The sequence below is a fragment of the Ambystoma mexicanum genome, chromosome 10, assembly GCF_040938575.1.
Source record: "Ambystoma mexicanum isolate Mex_15411 chromosome 10, UKY_AmexF1_1, whole genome shotgun sequence".
In the NCBI taxonomy this organism is placed as follows: domain Eukaryota; kingdom Metazoa; phylum Chordata; class Amphibia; order Caudata; family Ambystomatidae; genus Ambystoma; species Ambystoma mexicanum.
Genome location: NC_090932.1, coordinates 226,228,797 through 226,242,550, shown reverse-complemented (window position 1 = coordinate 226,242,550; position 13,754 = coordinate 226,228,797). Strand labels below are relative to the sequence as shown.

The 13,754-nt window shown below is 47.2% G+C and overlaps 1 protein-coding gene across 1 annotated transcript in view; it reads right to left on the bottom strand.

The window, feature by feature from the left end:
• Nucleotides 1-13,754, bottom strand: part of DMTN (dematin actin binding protein) — a 474,403-nt gene that overhangs the window by 76,237 nt on the left and 384,412 nt on the right. The gene's annotated exons all lie outside the window — the stretch shown is intronic.

Genomic DNA, 13,754 nt, shown 5'->3' with positions numbered 1-13,754 from the left:
TTGTAAAGTTGCGGTTGCAGCACATCCAGGGAAAATCCGCGGTATTGTCCACTGTCGCTGGGGAAATGTTGTCTAATGGCAAGTACCGCACAGGCAGGTATTACTCTCCGAACGCGGTGTCCGAGCCTCCCGTGAAGCCACCAAGTGAAGCAACGATAGGCCACCAGCCTGTACCACCTGTGAAAATGAAGGATGCAAACTGTATTAAAATGACAACTTTCTTATCACTGTCGATTCAGGTACAAAAATGTCATTCTGCTTTGAAAAAAATTCTATCTAGAAAATGCACAACATGGAACCAATTTACATGCATTCGAATGATATGTAGATGTAGTTTTATATGTGGGAGACGACCATGAAATAGTAGTGGCATCACTGACATCACAACCAGAGTATACTTACTCGTTATTCGGATTACGCGGACGAACAGTGCCGCAAAGTTCGTGCATAAGCACCATCATCATCCTCAACACTGTCCGTGAGAGGCAGGCTTCCCTGAACTCTGGCAGCTCGGTGATGCATTGCGGACTTGGCTCGCCTTCCGAAATGTAGGCCAAGCACCCGGAATTTTCACGGCAGCAGCAGTTCTCCTCCTCAGTTGGCATTAGCTCGCACCGATTGCACGTGCACCAGGTGGAGACGCCGTCCATGCGACATGGTCCAGGCTCTTCATCCGTTGACTGGTCCTCCCAACTGCCGTCCGAATCCCCATCGTTTTCGCGTGCTTGCCTTTCCAGTAGTTCTTCCTCGGTGTACTCGGGCTCGTACATATACGGCATTATTGTAGCCATTGTGTGGTAAAGAAAGTAAAATAATTTATAGCGGTGGTACTGGTATCTGTTCACACGGGCTACAATCAACGAAGGTAGCTGACCAGAGCACAGAAACGAGTCACAGAATACTCAAAGTAACACAGCGAGAGTAATGGAATCGAAAATCTGCTGCTGTGTGTTGTGAAACGGTGTGTTTATACTTATTGAGGAAAGAGGCGTCCTGCCGTTTCCATGGCGACACTTCATTAGCTGAGGCGCAGCGATTGTTGACACGAAACGTGCTTTGGCGTTGGGAAATGGGCGGTACGCGTCTGCTGATGTCAGGCTCAGGGGCGGGGGATTTGATTTAGTGCCGCAAAAGCAGGTGAGCCAGGGCGATGCGGCAAGTGATAGGATTATCAGAAAATGGCGGCTGATTTCGAGTGCGTTAATGGACAAAAAGTCGGGTAAGGTCCATAGGAAAGTTTTCTACGATCTACCGAGTTATGCTTAAAAACACATGGCCGAACCGTAGGGACAATAAAAAAAAAGTCCCGGAACTCTCCTTTAACTCCAGATTAGGTGTACAGAAAAGTGGGGAAAATGCACAAATTGAATAACTAAAGTTGACAGCTGATTCGAATCTTGGAATCTGACTAGTGTTGGTAGCAGCCACATGGCTCGGGAGGTACCGCCTATTAGCCTATTAGCCAATGTGAATTTTATAAAAGTACTGATGAAGGAGTAAGAATGAATATCCTTCTCAGTTCTTGCGTCGTTCCTAGGAAACATCAGGATGAAGAATTGACCTGAGACCGGTATAGCTGCTTATGTATTATATTCTGACCGTCCAGTAGGTCCGGTATTGTTTTAGTAAGTCATGTAAACCAGGATGTAATGTAATTAATTGTAATGTGCATATACTATATATGTTTTTGCGATTAATTGAATAATTGTATTTTAAATGTATTCAATTGTTTTTGTATATATTGGTGAAAGATGCTTTGTAGGCACCTTATCTTAACTATATATTGCCTTATGTGTATTGAGTTGTGAAAATCCCACAAATTCGAATAGAGGGGTATTCTCCTCAAAATCTTTGTCTGTGGAACTGTTAATATTATTATGCAAAACAACTCAATGACCATTTGCACTAAATGGAAAAGCTAATTTGAAATGTATCATTTTAGAGGATTTTGGTTGTGGTTAGCTATCGATGGAATATTTTTTCTTGATTATCTAGCCTACTAGTTTTAGCCTTTTATTTATATCTACTGTATCTCTTGAGTTTTGAACTGATTGTTTCTTTTTCTAAAAATTGTTGTTTCTTTTATGAACAATTGGGTAAATATCTATGAGATTTTATGATTCGAATTTAGTTGAACACTTGGTTTTATGAATTATTAGTTATTTCTATTTATTTTAAATGATGTACTTGTGTTTGTTTTGATTTGTATATTATGTTGTAATGAAAAGACATTTTTTTGAAAGATTGTTTTGTAAAGGTTTTAAAACCTATAAACAAAAAATAAAAATAAATGTTTGTATATTATGATAAAGCTCATTTCAGCTATAAACATAATAACACATGATTAACTCCACATTTTTACTGGAAGGTTGCACATTGTCCTTGTATATTTTATTGTATGTTTTGATATGCATCGTTTTATCCAGCGTAATTGTTTCTGTCATCGCTTTTATGGATATGTTTTAGCAAATAGGAAGTCGATGATTGTTGAAATGGATGAGAAAATGAGGTAGTATTGTTACGCACCTAGGACCTTTTTCACAGAGCGTTTTCCAGTGGAGCTTTGCCATTATAAAACCCTTCTGTGAATTAGGCCCCAAGCGTTTTAGCTAATGCAGTTTCTCTTGAAGAATCTGAGCTGGTGGTGTGAATTTGTTCTATCTTTCTGTATCTGTCAAGGATGATTCACATTGCTTTGGTTTGTTTTATTGTATTTTTCGATATATGTGAACGTGTTTTTTATTTTCTGCAATTGTTTCGGTTACTGCTTTTATGGATATGTTTTTACCCGAAATAAAGTATTTCATTCATTCCATGAGGAATGCCATCAATGCTGGTACAATAACTACTGGAACTGATTAAACGGGTGCTGCTTTCCGCGCTTTCCTCACCTTCCACATCACCTTTTTCTAGGTTCATTTGAATTCATTTTAAAGGGCAAACCTATGTAACCATTCCAAAGTGACAATTCATGAGATGAAGGGTTAACATGTAAGCCTGCATAGCTGCATGAAGAAGTGCACATCTCCCCAGTTACATCAAACATCAGATGGCCAACCATAAAAGCATGATATGTTCACGATAACTGAGAAGTCCGTACATGTATTATTCACACGTAATGTAAAGGTATTTATAGAGCGTGGACAAAGACCAAAAAGGCCTCAAGGCGCTGAGGAGAGTGAGGAGGTTACAGACTCATGATTGAGGGAATACTTCACAGAAGCTGAGGTAGGTCAACAGGCTGCTGGCTGAAGCACGTGGCATCACAGCGTGTAGATACCCAGAGGTATACTAAGCCAACTTCAGCTAGGCCAACTAGAATGGCGTACACCAACAGCATCTCCGTGCCTAAGACCCGCAGAGTCTGTGCTGGCGGTACCAGTTTTCCTACCATGGCCACCTCGTACTGTAACTCCCTCCCTTCTCATATTAGGATGATTAACTCTCACATAGCCTTCTGCAAAGCAATTAAGACTAGGCTATTTGTATGACTCTGCACCTTGCACATACCCCTTTGCATCTTTTGATTTTGCATAGTGGGCTGATGTTGTCCCTATGGAATATGAAAACCTTCATGAAATTGTATTTTATGCAAAAAACTTAAACTACCTGTGTTTAGATTAATTCTATTCCCCAACCTGTATTTGCTATATGCCAAATACTCAAACTACCTTTGGCTATATGTAATTGCTATATGCTAAATACTCAAACCACCTTTGTCTGTATGAATCTTACCTAGCCACCTGTAATTGTAACTCAGTAACAAGAACTAAGTAACTTCACTGTTGGGCCGCATTCACTGTAACCCTGAATAAAGCCTACCTACATTCTCCTGTAATAGCGCCTCGATGCCTGTAGGCTGTTGTGCGCTCTGCAAATCCAAAAAATTAAATAAAATGAAAATATACTGACTCTCATTGCATTCAACTATTTTACTGTGCAAAAGCAATCGCTTTCCATGTAGACCAAATTAATTATCACAATTATTCTTTATTTTATATAATGGATGAAAAAAACATGTAAAAAAAGATGTCATGTCATTAAAAATACATAACTGAATCTGTGATACAAAAATATATTTTAATCATACCAATACACACAACCTGCTGTGATCAAACACTCATCCAAACTAGCCCCATTCATGCCCATACAAATCCATTCATGCTGTGCAAAAGATGCAAAAAGATTGATCTATAGAAATAGTGGGTCACACAATTCCACCTAAAGTGTAAAGTGCTGTTCTGACATTAAATACACCAAACCTCTACAATAGTGGCATGTATCACTATATCATTCTGATACTGTGATTCTCCGTCGTACAAGGTGTCCAAATTGTCATCCTAGTGGAGCTTAAGACAAAAGAGTGTCAAGACTGCCCATTGTGTGCGCTATAGAGCGGAGCTGTGGCTGATCAGTCTGCTTGCACTAGTCACCTGGGCGAGCGTGAGTTGTGGTGATGAAGCGGTGCAGGAGGAAGTCTACTTGCACTAGTCACCTGGGCGAGCGTGAGTTGTGGTGATGGAGCGGTGCAGGAGGAAGTCTGCTTGCACTAGTCACCTGGGCGAGCGTGAGTTGTGGTGATGGAGCGGTGCAGGAGGAAGTCTACTTGCACTAGTCACCTGGGCGAGCCTGAGTTGTGGTGATGGAGCGGTGCAGGAGGAAGTCTACTTGCACTAGTCACCTGGGCGAGCGTGAGTTGTGGTGATGGAGCGGTGCAGGAGGAAGTCTACTTGCACTAGTCACCTGGGCGAGCCTGAGTTGTGGTGATGGAGCGGTGCAGGAGGAAGTCTACTTGCACTAGTCACCTGGGCGAGCCTGAGTTGTGGTGATGGAGCGGTGCAGGAGGAAGTCTGCTTGCACTAGTCACCTGGGCGAGCCTGAGTTGTGGTGATGGAGCGGTGCAGGAGGAAGTCTGCTTGCACTAGTCACCTGGGCGAGCGTGAGTTGTGGTGATGGAGCGGTGCAGGAGGAAGTCTGCTTGCACTAGTCACCTGGGCGAGCGTGAGTTGTGGTGATGGAGCGGTGCAGGAGGAAGTCTGCTTGCACTAGTCACCTGGGCGAGCCTGAGTTGTGGTGATGGAGCGGTGCAGGAGGAAGTCTGCTTGCACTAGTCACCTGGGCGAGCGTGAGTTGTGGTGATGGAGCGGTGCAGGAGGAAGTCTACTTGCACTTCCCTAAAGTCTTTGACACTGTCCATTCTCAAGCTTAGCAGCCATGAGATGGAAGCAAGGGTGGTCAACTGAGCTAGGATCTGGGTGAGTGGCACGCGGCAAAAAGTGCTGGAAAATGAGACCACTTTGGCCAAAGCGGGTAACCGCTGGAAGACACCATGCAAGTGCCAAGCGATAAGCCAGGGGATTGTTGCACTCAGGCCATGATATGAAGCTCGCAAGCGGGTCTAGGAGCTGATAGGAGTCAGGCTCTGGAGAAACAGCGAGTAAGTGCATATCTCTTGACAATAATGAGCGTGAATGCATTCCAGGGGCAGATTACAGAAAGCTCACACTGGTGTAAGCGCACAGCTCCATGGTATTAGCACTAGGGCACAGTTTGCACTAGTGCAAAAAACATTGGCGACATATTTTAAAACCTTTGCACCATGACAAGTACAATATTTCAGGGTATTAGCAGTAGGATAACGTTTGCCTTTGGGTAGAAATCGATTCTTTCGATGCATGTTTGCGACAGGGGAAGGTTTGTCCTGGTGCTAATACGGAATTGCGTTAGCACCAGGGCAAACCTTGCCCTTGTGCAAAAGAGCATTGAACGTATTTCTTTTTTGCACTAGGGCCATTTTTCCTCTAGTGCTAATGCCATGGAGAATTGCACTTTTCATGGTGCAAAGGGGTTCTAATATGGCCTCAATTTTTTTTGCACTACGGCTAAGACCATGCAAATTTGCATTTACACCGGTGCACAGTTTCCGTAATCTGGTCCCAGGGAGGTACACGTGTTTCAATCCTGCAGCAAGAATCACCTTTGAGTATTTCTGTTGTGGTATGCTGTGCTGTCTGATGGCACTTATTTCAGTCCAGCAGCGAGGGTCACCTTTCAGTATCACAGTAGCGGTGGCCTTTCCTGAATGAGGTGCATTTGTCCACCTGTGAAGGTAATCCCTCAGTGTCACGAAGGAGGGGCAATGCATCAGTTGCTTGACTCAGCTCTTCTACAAGAGTCATCTGGTGAATGGTGGCATCCTCAAAAATAATAATAATAATTTGGCACTTATATAGCGCTACGAACCCTCAGGTATCTGAGCGCTGCTTATTATTACCCACGGTGTGTGGTGCGCATTTATCGACCTCGGAAGGATGAAAGGCTGAGTTTGGCCCTGCCGGGATTCGAACCTGCAAGCGCTCTACTCGCTGTGCCACTTGACCGGCTAAATTGACCAAATTAGAAGTTCACGCCATTGCGATGAAGAAGTGCACTCTGATTTGCCTCGTCATAGCCCATTTATGGAACTTTTGCACATCTGAAACGCGAAGGCAAGAGTTGTGCGCCTGCAGCATTTCTCAAATACTACCAATGGAGAAAGCTCTTTTGCCCCGGCGATGGTATAACCATGATCTTTGTGGACACCGTGAGCAATAATAGTGAATACTGTGTGCAGGATTCTGCATTATAATCTCCTAATGACAATAGTTTTCAATGTAATGTAATTTGTCATTTGTATAGTGCCTTTTCCCATTGGTATTGCCTCAAAGCACTGTTGGTTGAATGCCCTCAGGAGACCAAAGACTAAGGTATGGGAAGTTCGTCAGAGGAGTTTAGAATGTGTGTGTGCATTTTAGCCTATACAAAGGTAGGTAGGGGTGGCCCAGTCCCTGTTAGCCACCCATGTCGAGCTGGCATGTGGATGGGTGCTGTGAGGTAGTCTGGAGAGTATGCGAGAGTAGGAGACTCATTATGTGTGTAGCTAGACACATTTTTGTAATGGGGGATAGCTGCATTCTTATGGCAGAGTTGTGCGATGTGTCTCAGGTTAGTGTATGTTAGCAAATGCATGCAGGTGGATGGCTGTGGCTTTGGCTATCTTCCATAAGCATGGAGTGTGATACGTACCCGTGTGTCCTGATTGGTTTCTTGGCTTGTAGCTGATTTCAGCAAAGTGGCTGTACTCAACGTGCAGCTAGATTTAAAGTGGGGGCGAGTTAAAAGAGCAGCTAAATTCAACACAGTGACTATACTTGAATGCAGCAAAAACAGTACAGTGGCTATATTGAAAGAGCAGCTAAATTCAACACAGTTGCTATACTCAAAGTGCAGCTAAAATGATCACAGTGGCTATAGTCAAAATGCAGCTGCATATAAAAAGGGGTGAATTTAGAGCACAGCTAAATTCCAGAAGCAAAGCTAAATTAAACACAGTGGCTAAACTCAAGACACAGCTAAATTCAACACAGTCGTTATACTCTGAATGAAGATTTTACTGCCATGACCCTCCACAATAATACTCCAGGCCAAAGCTCTTCAACGGAAAGCTCAAATTGACCCAATAATTTAGTGTCACAAAGGGTCATTGAAACTGGAAGGTTGTACTGGACACATTGACACACAACTTGCTTCTGTGAATATTGTCCAGAACACAACCGTGTCAACTTTGGATTTTGCATTCTCTGGATTTTGAAAATGTTGTCATCCCCCATCACCCATCTTTTAGAAAAAGGCCGTAAATAAAGTGTGTTTTTAAGCAAAAAACGACTTCGGGTAGTTGCCACCCATACAGCTTTTTGGTACAATTTCCCCAGTTATTAAAAAACGGGTCGACTTTTCTCCTATGTGGTCTCAGACTCCTTGTGGTGATAATCAAGAGTATCTTCACAGTTCGCCAATCCCAGTAAAGGCATAACTTGATAACATGCAAGTGAGCAAACACTGATGACTTTGGAGGGAGGTTCCATGTAAGCCTGCATGTTATTCTTCACAGCCAGATGTTCATGAGTGCTACCTCGAGGTTGCATCACCGGCCCCTACATTACCTGCATTAGCACCCCAAAGTGGGTACGCGAGACAATCATCTTGCACCAAACGCAGGCTTCATCTCATGCTCTCAAGCACGCGAACACCACCGTCGCCATTTCCTTGCCCTTCACTATCTTGTGCCAACACTCCTCACTCTTCCCAAATGCACCCACCTGCCAAGTCTACTCTCTGCGCTTACCTTTGCCCGCTTCCAGCAACCAATCTGCCGCATGTAACATGGCCGCCAGACAAATAGAGATGGGACGACTGGCAGTTTGCATCCCCTTTTTAGTTTTGGCTATTAGGTGGCGCTAAATAAGTCAAAACTATTGCATTAGAGTATGACTAGGGAGACATGGCACATGAGGAGGGACACAAAGCTTGTAGGTGTTGCTTGGTTATTTACCCACCCTTTGACTGCCCACGGCAATGCTAATCCCTCTGGCCAGTCTCACTAACTAACTGCCCCTTCGAAGGCCATAACACATTCTCCTGGGATCGTTTGAGCTATCTTTATCAAGCATTACCATCAAACTATGTGTTCAAAGTTCCTGCCAGTGTTTTTTCAAAGCAGTCTTCTGAGAATTGGACCTCATTAGGAGTTTGCGGGTATCCTGGCCGTATTACCTCCAGGATACCGGCAATTGGAATTGCTGTTACCGTCACTTAATCTGTCTGAATTATCGGCAGATTACAAGTGCTGGTAAGGGTGGTAAATCCCCATTCCATCCAGTCCCATAGGACTCCATGGTGGTATTTGTCGGTATTACCGGCACCAGTATTACCATGCCGGTAATACCAGCAGTTTTGTTTACCAGTAGGGTGTTGGATCTACCTCCAGCTATTAGCTCGAGGTAAATCCTCCTTCCCTATTGGCAGACTTTTAGTTGGTCGGTCCAGTAAAAGTGCTGGTAAGCGTTATTACTGGCACTTTTATCCTGTATCGGCCAACTTGTAATGAGTCCCAATAATGACTTAATTGGAGCTGTAAATGAGCTACTGGTGTAATACAAATGTCTTAACCGGGTCTGCCTCGAGCCACTTCATTTATAAGCATTACGCTCATCTGGCACTCAAGTCCTGTTAAAAATAGGCATTGGCAAAGCCAACATTTTTGGCTTGTGTATAAGTATTAGGCATTTGCCAGGTACTGCTATTACATGCTCAGGTACTCGCACCATTTTGCATCTGCTACCATCGATGGCCAGCAAATACCACCATGGCAGTACCTGGCAAATGCCTTTCCCATGCCTACAAAATTCCAAACGTGTTGGCATTGCCAATGCTTGCTTTCCCAGGCAGCCGTTTTTTTATGTAGTTCTTTTTTAACTTATGAAACGGCTAGCACGCCCTTTCATAAGTTCAAAAAAGCTATCAGCATGCCAGCTGTTGGCCTCAGTATGCTATGTACAATGATACCCTTTCCCATGAGTTTCACCAGCCAGTAAGGGTGCTGTGCCCACGTTAACTAAAGCGCAAGCAGGTGCCAGTTGATGAAGGTAGTGGGAAAGGATATTATTTCTTAATCTGCACCCTCTCCCAGGTGGAACTGCTCTCCTTGGAACCTTCCCTCCTCTCCTAGGCTCAACTTCCATCTATGATGCCACCTGCCTGCTGCCCACAGCACCCACACATGACTCTCTTGATTACGATACAGCGCCAGTATGGACCAATCTTGCAAAATCCCGTCATATATCATGTCTGCACAATCCCAGTACACTCCCAGTGTAACAATCCAGTTTATATTCCCAGTTTACAGATGTCCAACACATTCCCAGTTTGACAACACAGCACAATCTCTTCTTACACAATCCTAGCATATTCTGAGGTAGTCAATCCCAATGTATTCCCAGTTTTTTACAGCTGGATTATAATCCCACTCTGCCATTAGTTTCCTAGACCGACTGCCCATTTTCTTGACATGGTACTACACTCCAAAACCTCAAAAGACAAGCCCAGCGTACTCCCTGCTTAACATAATACTACGCTAATACTACGCTCAAATCCTCAAAAGACCTGCCCAGCACACTTCCTACCTGACATGATAGTACACTGCAAAACCTCAAAAGACAAGCCCTGCTTGACATCCCCAGCATGCTACCAGGTATAAATATTCCTAAAACACTATCACTATTACACTCTCAGTGTTCCCCATCGCAATACGCTCCTCATTTGCACATCTCAGTATAGTCTGAGTTTGCCAATCCCAGAATCACCTTCGTTATTGCTACGCTGGTATATTTCCAGTTTAAAATTGAAATGGTCACTATACTATAAACTCGACAATCCCAGTGTATTTCCTATTTGCAGTCTTCCAGTATACACCTCGTTTGACAACCCCAGTATATTCTTAGTTTGTCCAATTCTAGTGCAGTCTTCGTATGAAAACTCGCAGTATATTCCTATCCAGAAGCACAGTGTCCTCAGAGATTGACAATTTCCAGTTCGACAATCCTGGATAAATCTAGCTAGCACAGTCCCAGTATATTGTGAGTTACGCAACTCCAGTGTATTCCCAGTTAATACCAGTGCACTCCCAGAATGCTTTCTCACAGTTTTCACTAATAAAGCCTGTTGCCAATTTGAGAATTCCATGAACTGCCAGTTTGACAACACAAGTATATTCTTCAGCTTTTTATTTATATTTGCAGTATGTTGACTGTTTTGCAAGACAGGCTGCAGAATCCCAGTGTGCTGCTACACATTACCAGTGTGCACCCAGTTTGCAAAGTTCCTATACGTTAAATGTCTAAAGAATAGCAGCATGCGTCCAGACTGCCAGTGCCACTGTACTCCAGGGTTCACTGTCGCAGCATGCGTCCAGACTGCCAGTGCCACTGTACTCCAGGGTTCACTGTCCCAGCATGCGTCCAGACTGCCCGTGCCACTGTACTCCAGGGTTCACTGTCCCAGCATGTGTCCAGACGGCCAATGCCACTGTACTCCAGGGTTCACTGTCCCAGCATACGTCGACACTGCCAGGTCCACCGTACTCCAGGGTTCACTGTCCCAGCATGCGTCCAGACTGCCCGTGCCACTGTACTCCAGGGTTCACTGTCGCAGCATGCGTCCAGACTGCCAGTGCCACTGTACTCCAGGGTTCACTGTCCCAGCATGCGTCCAGACTGCCCGTGCCACTGTACTCCAGGGTTCACTGTCCCAGCATGTGTCCAGACTGCCAATGCCACTGTACTCCAGGGTTCACTGTCCCAGCATACGTCGACACTGCCAGGTCCACCGTACTCCAGGGTTCACTGTCCCAGCATGCGTCCAGACTGCCCGTGCCACTGTACTCCAGGGTTCACTGTTCCAGCATGCGTCCACACTGTCTGTGCCACTGTACTCCAGGGTTCACTGTCCCAGCATACGTCCAGAATGCCAGTGCCACTGTACTCCAGTGTTTACTGTCCCAGAATGCCTCCAGACTGCCTATGCCACTGTACTCCAGGGTTCACTGTCCCAGCATGCGTCCACACTGCCAGTGCCACTGTACTCCAGGGTTCACTGTCCCAGCATGCGTCCACACTGCCAGTGCCACTGTACTCCAGGGTTCACTATCCCAGCATGCGTCCAGACTGCCCGTGCCACTGTACTCCAGGGTTCACTGTCCCAGCATGCGTCGACACTGCCAGTGCCACTGTACTCAAGGGTTCACTGTCCCAGCATGCGTCCAGACTGCCTGTGCCACTGTACTCCAGATTTCACTGTTCCAGCATGCGTCCACACTGTCTGTGCCACTGTACTCCAGGGTTCACTGTCCCAGCATGCGTCCAGACTGCCCGTGCCAGTGGACTCCAAAGTTCACTGTCCCAGCATGCGTCCACACTGCCAGTGCCACTGTACTCCAGGGTTCACTGTCCCAGCATGCGTCCAGACTGCCAATGTCACTGTACTCCAGGGTTCACTGTCCCAGCATGCGTCCAGACTGCCAGTGCCACTGTACTCCAGGGTTCACTGTCCCAGCATGCGTCCAGACTGCCAGTGCCACTGTACTCCAGGGTTCACTGTCCCAGCATGCGTCCAGACTGCCATTGCCACTGTACTCCAGGGTTCACTGTCCCAGCATGCGTCCAGACTGCCAGTGCCACTGTACTCCAGGGTTCACTGTCCCAGCATGCGTCCAGACTGCCAGTGCCACTGTACTCTCCAGGGTTCACTGTCCCAGCATGCGTCCAGACTGCCCGTGCCACTGTACTCCAGGGTTCACTGTCCCAGCATGCGTCCAGACTGCTCGTGCCACTGTACTGCAGGGTTCACTGTCCCAGCAAGCGTCCAGACTGCCAGTGCCACTGTACTCCAGGGTTCACTGTCCCAGCATGCGTCCAGACTGCCAGTGCCACTGTACTCCAGGGTTCACTGTCCCAGCATGCGTCCAGACTGCCAGTATCACTGTACTCCAGGGTTCACTGTCCCAGCATGCGCCCAGACTGCCAGTGCCACTGTACTCCAGGGTTCACTGTCCCAGCATGCGTCCAGACTGCCAGTGCCACTGTACTCCAGGGTTCACTGTCCCAGCATGCGTCAACACTGCCAGTGTCCCAGCATGCATCCAGACTGCCAGTGCCACTGTACTCCAGGGTTCACTGTCCCAGCATGCGTCCAGACTGCCAGTGCCACTGTACTCCAGGGTTCACTGTCCCAGCATGCGTCCAGACTGCCAGTGCCACTGTACTCCAGGGTTCACTGTCCCAGCATGCGTCCAGACTGCCAGTGCCACTGTACTCCAGGGTTCACTGTCCCAGCATGCGTCCAGACTGCCAGTACCACTGTACTCCAGGGTTCACTGTCCCAGCATGCGTCCAGACTGCCAATACCACTGTACTCCAGGGTTCACTGCCCCAGCATGCGTCCAGACTGCCAGTGCGAGTGTACCCCAGGGTTCACTGCCCCGGCATGCGTCCAGACTGCCAGTGCCACTGTACCCCAGGGTTCACTGTCCCGGCATGCGTCCAGACTGCCAGTGCCACTGTACTCCAGGGTTCACTGTCCCGGCATGCGTCCAGACTGCCAGTGCCACTGTACTGCAGGGTTCACTGTCCCAGCAAGCGTCCAGACTGCCAGTGCCACTGTACTCCAGGGTTCACTGTCCCAGCATGGGTCCAGACTGCCAGTGCCACTGTACTCCAGGGTTCACTGTCCCAGCATGCGTCCAGACTGCCAGTATCACTGTACTCCAGGGTTCACTGTCCCAGCATGCGCCCAGACTGCCAGTGCCACTGTACTCCAGGGTTCACTGTCCCAGCATGCGTCCAGACTGCCAGTGCCACTGTACTCCAGGGTTCACTGTCCCAGCATGCGTCAACACTGCCAGTGTCCCAGCATGCATCCAGACTGTCAGTGCCACTGTACTCCAGGGTTCACTGTCCCAGCACGCGTCCAGACTGCCAGTGCCACTGTACTCCAGGGTTCACTGTCCCAGCACGCGTCCAGACTGCCAGTGCCACTGTACTCCAGGGTTCACTGTCCCAGCACGCGTCCAGACTGCCAGTGCCACTGTACTCCAGGGTTCACTGTCCCAGCACGCGTCCAGACTGCCAGTGCCACTGTACTCCAGGGTTCACTGCCCCAGCATGCGTCCAGACTGCCAGTGCCACTGTACTCCAGGGTTCACTGCCCCGGCATGCGTCCAGACTGCCAGTGCGAGTGTACCCCAGGGTTCACTGCCCCGGCATGCGTCCAGACTGCCAGTGCCACTGTACCCCAGGGTTCACTGTCCCGGCATGCGTCCAGACTGCCAGTGCCACAGTACTCCAGGGTTCACTGTCCCGGCATGCGTCCAGACTGCCAGT